The sequence below is a fragment of the Hippocampus zosterae genome, chromosome 20 (genome assembly GCF_025434085.1).
Source record: "Hippocampus zosterae strain Florida chromosome 20, ASM2543408v3, whole genome shotgun sequence".
In the NCBI taxonomy this organism is placed as follows: domain Eukaryota; kingdom Metazoa; phylum Chordata; class Actinopteri; order Syngnathiformes; family Syngnathidae; genus Hippocampus; species Hippocampus zosterae.
In genome coordinates this window covers 3,871,611-3,882,741 of record NC_067470.1, presented here as the reverse complement: position 1 = coordinate 3,882,741, position 11,131 = coordinate 3,871,611, and positions in this window count along the sequence as shown.

Genomic DNA, 11,131 nt, shown 5'->3' with positions numbered 1-11,131 from the left:
CGCTCCAACAAAATGACAATTGCCCGCTGAGCAAAGTTACTGCCGGACAAATTGAAGTCATTACAATGCAATATCATTTATTGAATATTCAATTTGACGTTGCACTCGGCGCTGAATGATTGTCTGACGCAAAGCATTGAATCGAAAATAATTGCTGTTGTTCGTAATTTTTACAATTGTGTTCCATGGAAAAATGTCTCCCCCCCCCCCCCAATTTTATTTCTCTTTCCAAGGAATAAATGTGGAGATTTTGGTTTTAATGCACCATTGGGCTCACTGAGGTCAAAGGTCAAACAACTGGCTGGATAGATTGCAAGTCAATCAAATTGCTGAGCGAATGGGGAAATCAACCTGACCCCCAACCCCAAAAATTAAAACAAATATTAAAAATTGAAAAACTGAGAAACTGTGAAGATTTTTAATGAGTGGAATGTTTTTGCTTCGAACCACACTGGAAGGTTGTATAATTAAATATAATGGTTGAAATGTGATTGCAGAAAAGAATCAGTCTGGTCAATGTGGAATTCATATTAATTACCTATATCTGATAGAACTTGCAAGTCTTACATACATTACACCAACTAATTCAAATAGAGAGATAAGGTGACCCACAAATGACGATTGTTATTGCTACAGAGACTGAGCCGATTGCATCTATGGCGAGGCTCGAACCGTGCGCGTCATCACATGGTCAGCCGGCGCGTTTATCTCTCCGTCTCTTGAATCCGTGTGAAATTTGCTCTTAACTCATTCACTCCCAAAGACGTTTTTAAACGTCTTTTCCGACTTGGTCAACAATTGGTACTGAATGAGTTAATAAATGACAAGTCTGTCCATCCAACCTCAAGCTAGCCAAACTAAAACATACTCCCTCAGAACACATCCTTCTCCACACATGACAATCTGTAAAGCCTCTGTGATCCTAGAATGTCGTTCATTGATCCTGAAGCACTCGTAACCTGCAGTTCGTCCAACGCTGTAATAGACAAACGGATGGAGTCGCCTCTTCTTGCCGCGCTTACCTTACCCGATTGTCTCACTATTTGCAATATCGGCTGTATCCAATACTGCTGCGGTGAGAGATGAGAAGATTAGTGGAGATTTCCAGCGGAGAGTGGGTGGGGAATGGCGGCTTTAATGGTCTCAGGCCTGGGAGCTCCGACTCTGCTAATCGGATACTGAAGCGCCTTTATGAATAATCAAGAACTCATGTGGAAACAGTGGCAGGTACAGAATCTGACTGAACTTTACCTTGATCGGTGTAACTGAACGGCTCGAGTCAAGTCCGGCTTGCACCGCAACGCTGCTTTTATTACCGTCAGTTGTTTTGTGCTAATCCAAAGACGTCCCGTAAATATGCGGATCCTGTCGGTGATCGCAAAGGCTCGCCGCCATTCGAAACCGACTCGGCCTTTCGTGTTTTTCCATCCAGATGACACGAAATATGTCACAACTCCGTTTCAGTCTTGTCATTTTTAATCTCCAAAGATTACAAATCACACTTTGCCCCCTTTTTTCTACAACCGCGACAGAACAGATTTAGTCTCTCAAATGTGAAGTGGTTACTTTTAGCTAAATATGTTGATTGAATCCAACCAGCTTAAAATGGAATGTCAGATAAACTTGTCGAGAGGAAAACCTGTACTTTGCCAACAGTAATCTAGAGAGATTTTTTTTTTAAAAATAAAAACTTAATGTATTAAACTAAATTTTAATGAACTTTCAGAACCTCAAATGTCAATATTTTGGGTAGCATAAGGGAAGGGAGTTTGGACACCTTGCCGTCTGATTCCAGAGTCTTCTCTCAGGATCCCGCGCCACCTGCGTCTGCTCGGCCCAATCCCAGTTTCACTTTTGATAACTTGACTTCCACAATGCATACGCTAGCTATGCCGTCATTTCAATAAAAGGCTCATGCTGAATAAAAGAGATTCAAAAGTCAAATAAAACCGAGCAATCCTACCGAAGTTGCCCTGTGTGTTTGATGTGTTTTAGCTTGGTTTCTGCCAGCAGGGAGTTTCGTCGTCAACAATAAATACTCCAAAGTCGATTCACACAACTCATATGCACGAGCAACACAACAGTCTGGAAGAGGGGCGACTCCAGTGAGGATCCTCGAAGCAATTGGGGGAATCAATGCTTTGCTGAAGGACACATTACGAGTGCTCAGGAAGCAAACTGGCATCTCTCCAACAGCAATTGGGTATCCCATATATTTTGTCTACAAGTTAATGGCCTCTCAGTGAGCCTAAAAGCTGTGACACGCCAGTCCCTGAGCCAAGCCCTTGCAGAGAATGAGGTACTCTCACCTCAAGATTTTAAAAAAAGGCTCTCGCTAGGACTTTTCATCTAAATAAACCAAGAATGCCGCTCTGTGGTAAGATAATTAAATGTATGTTGGGTCAACTGAAGACTCCAAATTGTTGAGAGGTGTGAATAAGTGTTTGGTCTGTGATCCAGCCCTGTGATCGCCCGGTGGTGATTCCAAAGTATCTGCGACATATAGGCCTTGGTCAGCTACGATAGGTTCATGTTCTTCACAAAACCACTAGAAAAAAAAACTAAAATGACTCTCCGCTTGTGTATTTTATTTATGTGACAGCGGCCAAAATGTCAAATACATGCGGTTGCACCAGCAACGGCGCACTTTTAGTCCTCTGGATCACATCCCCTTGATAACGCAATCTAGTTTCCACAAGAAAACAAAGTGCATTCCCAGTGCCGCAAAATGATTACACTGTGACTTTGACATTTGAAGATGAAGCCCCTCCCCCCCGCCGGCCCTCAAAGTCGACCCATAACTGATTGCTCACCCCCCCCCATAATGACTCATTTCGGCTCGGGTTATGCTCAGCCTTGGCCCAGGGACCCGGCCGTAATCCTTTGCATTAATTAGATGACCCCCGGAGATGTCTGCAACTGCGGCGCGAGGCACAAAAGACAGTCGCTCGGCTTATTGTTTATAGCTGGCTGTAAAGGGTCCAGCAGTGGGAGAGATTAAACAGATCAGGAAGATGAGAGTGGTGGGGATGGTCAGCTGGAGGGCAATCGTGACATATCGAATGGTAATTATGTCAAACTATTATTTGCCTCTTTGGCTCATTTTCAGTTCAATGCGGTGATTGATGAAGAGCGGGCACCGTTTGCTCACCATTTACTTACAACCAAGCTACTGGCCATCAATAAATATCCAAAAGGTGAATTTTGGCGTATCACTTTGTGGGCCAAGAAAGATAATTCGGTACGTAAAAGTTGATAGAATGTCAAAATGCTAATACTGCACTTTCAAGTCTTTTTCCAAATTTCAGGACTTTTGTGCCATTTGACTTTGAAAACAGGCAATGGTGTAAATATAAACGCCTCTTAGTACTCATAGTAAATCTGAAGTCGAGAGTTATTAACGGATTGAAGCGGGCAGTAAATTCTAAACATGAGAAGGAAAAAAAAAAATCCACGTACGCTCAAGGTGAAAGCAAAGGTCAGTCAACATTGAAATTGAAATTGCGTGCGCGTCTCCCGCGATTGTTTCGGCTGCGCGTTCAACTCACTCACTCCATCATGCAAACATCCCAAGTGTTTCATTTGCTTCTCATTAGGGATCACCAGAGTGAAACAGACTCGCAAAGCTCCTGACAAACACGGGCGCGCTTCCGTACGCGCACCCCCGCACGCACCTCGACTTCAACGGCGTCATCATTCACTCGTTATCCTCTCCATATGTACACTGTCATGATGGCCGGCAAAGACCCGCCGGATCATTAATAAGAGGCCGTGGTATCGCAAGGTACTCTGGCATTTTATGGTTGCATCACAACATTTTTCAGTGCACTCACAATTCATATCCACGGGCTAATAAAGATCATTTCATGGCCGTGTTAAGTAATGAAAATGTTTTATGGATAAACTGCAATGCGCAAGGTTATACCCCGCTGGAGTCAAGTCGCACTTGGAGTTGGAGTGTAATTCTTGTGAGGGCATTCCATGTTGAAATGTCATCGCGGATTAGCGTGTTCAAATTCTAGAGATTTGTCAATGTTGTTTTCTTTATCCCTTACGCCACTGAATCTACCCCGGTGCACGATTTGGATGTATTAGGAGCAACAACAACGACAGTCCCGGTGTGCATGCGCTCATCAACAAATATTAAATTGACTTTGTCCTCCTCCGTTTCTTTGTGGTTCTCATTTTCGCCGTCTCTCGAAAGGGATTTTTCTCGCAGTGCCATCCAGACACCTGATCAATAAAATCTGCTCAGGTATGTAATGGGTTTGAGCCTTCGCCTGACACACATGCCATGAAATCTCTCTCTGTTTCTGTCGCTCTCTGTGACTCGCATTTCAAATACGATTATTAATGGATACCTACGCCGAGGCTTAAATATTTGCCTCTCGCAAATCCTGCCGCCACGTACGTTTCAAGTTTGTTCTCTTGAATCCACAAAAAAAAAAAAAAAAGTTCCGAACCTTTCTGAAACTTTAACATTGAGCTTTCCTGTTTCACGAGCCTTAATAAGCACCCGATTTTGCCACCCGACATGTTGAGATATAACGAATCCAAACATGTTGGAAAATATTTCAGGAAATCAAAACACCAATGGGAACAACAAATATAGAGACAAACAAGGAAGGTGACAGTGACTGGAAGAAAAATAAAGAAATAAAAACGATCAATAGAATTCAAAAGTACTGACAAAAGACACACAAGTAGAGAACAAACACACAACCAACAAATATGAAAGAAAGCAGAGGCAAAGGCGTTTAAATCCAAGCTTTTTATTGGCCGTGTTTTAGTGTCATTTGGTAACCGCTTCGAAACTTCTTTTTTTTGCTTTGTCCCCCTCCTCTCACTGTGGCAACCTCGGTGTCATTTTTGATAATAACCTCTCTTTCGATCAACACCCAAATCACCCAAACTGCAAAGTGTTTTTCAAATAAAATGTATTATTATTATTAATAATAATAATATTATTATTCGGCGGCCCGGTAGTCCAGTGTTTAGCACGTCGGCTTCACAGTGCAGAGGTACCGGGTTCGATTCCAGCTCCGGCCTCCCTGTGTGGAGTTTGCATGTTCTCCCCGGGCCTGCGTGGGTTTTCTCCGGGTGCTCCGGTTTCCTCCCACATTCCAAAAACATGCGTGGCAGGCTGATTGAACACTCTAAATTGTCCCTAGGTGTGAGTGTGAGTGCGAATGGTTGTTCGTCTCGGTGTGCCCTGCGATTGGCTGGCAACCGATTCAGGGTGTCCCCCGCCTACTGCCCGGAGACGGCTGGGATGGGCTCCAGCACCCCCCGCGACCCTAGTGAGGATCAAGCGGTACGGAAGATGAATGAATGAATGAATATTATTATTATTATCATCATTGCTAAATTATTTCTTTGTCCTACATTATTATATGGTGAGTCACTGGGAGTATTCATGAATCATTTCTTAGTACCCACACAATTCATTTACCAATGCTTGCTTTTCCAGATTGCCATTTTTCCTCGCATCACTCTTCCTAGTTTCCCAACTTGTGAGCCTCTCCCTTTCGTAGCTCGGCGAATAGTCACCGAGCACGGTTACTGCAATTGCGCAAAGCCTAATGAACCTCCATCGCCGTTAATGATCAGTCGGCTGAGATTTGTTTTTTTGTTTTTTTTTACATTTGGAGCGTTTGCTCTGAAAGTATATTCTCAAGAAGCAAATGCATTTCTCAAGAAAGGATTTCTTTGAACCTTTTATGTGTCTTGAACACTTTTTCCACATTGACTAAAGCCGTAGCTCAAACGTGCAGCTTGGATGGCTTACCGGTGCTGCTGACAGTCCTCCATCTGTTTATCTAACCCTGTGATAGATGGGCTGTGGAAATGTCCTCTCTCCCTTGTGTGGCTGCAATCAGTTGGCCATCACTACTGATAACACGACGTGCCAAAAAAAACACCACCTCAAAATGTGGCAGGGCATCACAACAAACTAGGTTAATGATGCAGCAGGACTTGGGGACGACGACGGGTGGGGTTGTTGAGGAGAGGTGTCACCTTTTGGACTCGCTGACATTCTGCGTTGTATTTATCTATCTGGCTGAAGAAATTGGTTCTCTAATCTATTACGCGTTTGGTCTCACAGACGTAAACGGGACAGCTAATGAATCATAAAAAAGAAATTAGTTAATGCCTGGCGGGCATGGAGAGGGTTTTTCGCATTTTACTTGAACATTTTACAAATGATGACAGATCGGGACAAACAATGATGTCTCCTCATTTAGATTTAGCGCCCACCGTCTCTGTTTAAGTTACAGTCCGCAGTTAGTTGAATGCTATAAATTTGATGAATGAAATGATGAATGAGGTTAATGTCTTCATTAGCGCTGGACGGACTTCTCGAATCCATGTCAAGGACGCTTGATGCTGTAGTACGGCGCACTACTGGGACAGAGCAAACCCGTACACAGAAAGCGTACACAATAAACCAAAGAGTTTTGTCAGTATTGTTTTTCATTCCTATACTTTGTGCAAAAAGGATCGTTGCAAATTTTTAAATTAATTAAGCATACATCACTGAGGTAAGAAAATATGAAAATTGCCTTGATCCAACAGATGCGAACTTTCTGCGAAATTTGACCTTGAGAGTCACACGCACACACACACACACACAAAACCAACAACAAACCTAGACATACGTCACCACTTGACTAAATAAATATCCATCCATCATTTTTTCTGTCAGAGACCTTTTGTCACTTAAATAGTTGTCCGCACACAAAAAGTTACTTATGTAAGTCATGATAAGAAAAGAGCGGCCCGGTAGTCCAGTGGTTAGCACGTCGGCTTCACAGTGCAGTGGTACCGGGTTCGATTCCAGCTCCGGCCTCCCTGTGTGGAGTTTGCATGTTCTCCCCGGGCCTGCGTGGGTTTTCTCCGGGTGCTTCGGTTTCCTCCCACATTCCAAAAATATGCATGGCAGGCTGATTGAACACTCTAAATTGTCCCTAGGTGTGACTGTGAGTGCGAATGGTTGTTCGTCTATGTGTGCCCTGCGATTGGCTGGCAACCGATTCAGGGTGTCCCCCGCCTAATGCCCGGAGATGGCTGGGATAGGCTCCAGCACCCCCGCGACCCTAGTGAGGATCAAGCGGCTCGGAAGATGAATGAATGAATGAATGATAAGAAAAGAGGGCAGTTATGAACTCTGTGGTCGGCGGTCTAGAGGCCAAGCGCCACATATTGTTTCTGTCATACAGGAAGGATGAAGAGACAAAGATCAGAGGGTGGGGGGGCATGCAAAGTGATGGATGATGACCTCATGGACATCACCTACTTCAAACCACACCTCATCAAGTCCAGCCTTCCTCACAGATTCATAGCTGTGGTTTGTCTGTGTGGTGCAGTGAGTCCGCAAAGCCATGTTATCAGGGAAGAATTGACTAAAACGACATTGCCCCGCGGTTTATTCACAACGGATTTTTGAGCCAATAATTGTCAAAACGGTCGGCATTCACATTTTGACAGGGTGAGGCGACATCTACCTGTTGCTCGACAGTACCTCGCCATTGCAAGGCTTCAGAACAGGATGTTCACGCAGGGAAGTGCCCACGCGGCTTCGCGTGTCAGAGTGTCATCAGCGGCTTGCAACAGAGACACTGAAAGAATCGGAGAAAGTCAGAGGACTTGGACTTTCCAGGAAAGGTATTGGTGTCGAAGTTGAATAGCACAAACATTTTCTCAGTAGTATCGAACCTGCTAGTTTCCATACAAATGTATGAATTCTTGGAAAACCCGCATTTTAAAAAAAAAGACGAAGAAGAGAAAAAGTGCAAAGCATTTTTCATGCGTCAGACCAAAGCAAAATGTTTTTGGACTCCTAAAGTGCAGGCTTCACACAAAGTGAGATTACAAAAATAATGATAGAAAATTGAACCCACAAAACAACGCACGGAACCAAAAGCGCTTGCAAAAAGCAAGATTCAATAGAACACCGAGAATACGCAAAGAAAATATCAAAAGGCCAGTAACATCAAAACAATGATCAAGCGCAATAATTGAATCCTATAAAATACTTACAAACAAGAATCTATGAACAAAACAAGAGCGACTATGAATAATATCGAGAGGTCTAGAAAATAACACTGAAGGCACAACAACGAGTGAGGTCAACAATGACCAGGCAGCTTGGCAGTCCTTAGTCTTAGTTCATGGCAAGGCTTGATTGGAAATGTGACACACGTGCGCCTGCTGGAGGGAAACGCCCCCTCACTCCAGCTGGAGCTCAAACACACTCAAGATAGACAGAACATCCATCCATCCAGCCATTTTCCAATCTGCTTCATCCTCACAAAGGTCGCGGGGGGGGGGGGGGGGGTCGCTGGAGCCTATGCCAGCTGTCTTGGGGCAGTACGCGGGGGACACCCTCGACGAACCGGTTGCCAGCCTGCCGCGCTCTGCTGATTGCGGTTTTATCGGGATGTGTCAGTGGGCGGAGCCTCGCACATCACAGAATTTGTAGACACATGACACAGGGGAGGAAGATGCTGAGTTCTTGTTGCTGTTGCGCGTACACAAAACACGTTAAGTTAGGTTCTTAACTGCTGTTTTCAATTCAGCTTTTCTCACCATGTTTCTTGTTCAGGGGAGTGCGCTCCCTTTGTTTATTTAATTCTATATGCACTCATATCTGTGACGACAATGACTTCAAGGCTTCACAATATACACAAATCTATAAACTTGACAGTATTTCTATTTGTACGAGGTTTCATTCACACGGATGAAAATATGCTTTCACCGGAAACTATTGTATGTCTTTTCACATGTACCAAGGTCACAGAATTAATGCGTGGATATGCATTCAAAAAAATTCAGCCTCATTCGCTCAAAGGTCCTTCCTTGACATACGCTTCATTGTGACAGGTTAGAGTTGTGAATTGTGCTGGAGTTGGATGTAAACGTTTCTGGGCCTGACTTTTGTGCATACCGGCCGACCCGTCGTGCACTTTGGGGTTTATAAGAAGTACCGCCATTTTGTACCGTGCTTGCCGTGCTCAATCCCGTGATGATAACGTCCCCAGACAGTAATGCCAATACGTTTTTTTTTTCTCCTCTTTTCTCTGCACGATATAATTTGCCACCCGCACAGCGGCGGGCTCGGAGCAGGAAGGTGACGTCAACCTTAAAGCTCTTGGCAAAATCCACCGTGGTGAAGCAAGCAATTATCATTAAGCGAGAAACTGTGTTGAGATTGTCATGCTGCTGTCATTTAACTCATCACCTGGCTGGAAGTAGCGCGTTGCCATCATGTGTCCCTCTACCTTTTGCTGAAGAGGCTGTTTGTCATCACGGGTTGTAATTATACATGAAGGCTCGACACATTTAAATTGATTTGCCGTGCAGCTGATAGCTTAAATGTTTGATGAGATCTCTTCATTGATGTGTGACTGGCTTTGCGTTTGAGCCTTGGAGAGGCTTAGAGGCACCTCTCACCGCTGATTGTGTTTGCTTCAATCATTGCTGATAAGATGGACTTGCGGGGACAACATCACACTTTCTATTCAGGCACGTAAACATGCCGTTTGCCAAAAGTCGCCGACGCGAATCAGGTTGCCAAGACACAAGCGACCCAGATGTTTTGTTTCCCTGATATTGGTGTTTCATTTGGCAATGAAATGAAAATAGCCACTCGACAGTGAAAAGAAATTGGACTTGTGAAAAATGTTGTGAATATTCCTGCCAACCTGTGAATGATTCAGAAAAAAAACCCACCAATTATATAACGTGGGGTTTTAAAATCCTGAAAAATCAAGCCCTTCTCTCCGCTCTCAAATGCTGTCGGAATATCCACTGAAAATATTTCACTGTTAAAGCACACAAATCAAATAAATCAAATAAAACATTTGCTCCATATGTATATATATTTTTTTCATATACGTGGTGCACGCCAAACACAAATGTCTCGGTGTTCGCCTCCTAGCCGATTAACCGTTTGCGTCACCGTGCTGGGGGAAAAAAAAAAAAGTGTTGAATATTTTTTTTTGTTGTTGTTGTTGCTGCGCTCTGTTTCACTCGGGGAGCATCGTGCGCATTCTGACAAAACGGATGCTGGCAGGGAACCAGCTAAAAGTGTGCTTTCACTGCCTAATGGTCAGTGTACTGGCAGAGCAGATTGTCTTCGCCGTGCGCCGAGTTGAACCGTGAGAACTACCGCATCGGAAGTGACTCAGCATCACTCTTACTCATCTGTCCGATGATTGATCAAAGCATTGTCGTGGAACATCAGAGCAATGTTATCGAATATTAATGTTGCCTCGAGTAGGTTTGGACGTGAGCGTCTATTTGGTCGGATTTCAGGCAGCAGTCGAAATACCCCCGAGATACATGACAGCTATTACGGCTGTTGTGGTGGTTGGTGTGATACCGTTTGCCCATTTAGGCGTGAAAAGGAATTCAGGATTTTACATCAACACTATCTTCTCTCCCAAAGAACATCAAACCCCCCCAAGTTGCCCCGAAATATAACCTTAAAAGATACATAATATGCATTTGTTTACGTATGCAGAAGTACGATAAGGGTTTCTTCAAACTACAGTTTGATCCCGAAACTGACATCATTTCAGGAGGGAAAATGAAAACTTTGGTGCTGATCATGATTGACTTTGGGAGGTTAAACACCAGAGTCGTATACACCATTCGAAATGTCGTCTTTGATAGATTTGTCAATCCACGTCGGGTTGCTCGGCGTTTGTATTTTAACTGTAAATCCTCTCTTTTCTCCCACACCATTCACAAATGAATGATGCCCGCCCATGCGGAAGAAAACCACAATGAAAAAGAAGCAAAAGTGCCATCGGTGTCTGTCTGTGTGCCCCCCCCGACCCCCATCTTTACAATACAATCGGGAACCTACTAGGTGGTAAGTTCACCACCTGGAAACTACAAAGCTGCAACACATTCGCACTCCTTGAGATCCATTCCGCAACCCCACCTCCACCAGTTCAAGCGCTGCGGGGAGTCTCCTTCGCAGACTGTACTTCAAAAGACCACCACATGTGCCGCATTCTTACAAAAAAAAAAAATGCAGCGGAAAAATGGAACTGTTTTGCACAGGTTTTGTCAATGTGTATTCGTGGCATGTGCAACACAAGGCCATGAGTTTCCCAGTGGA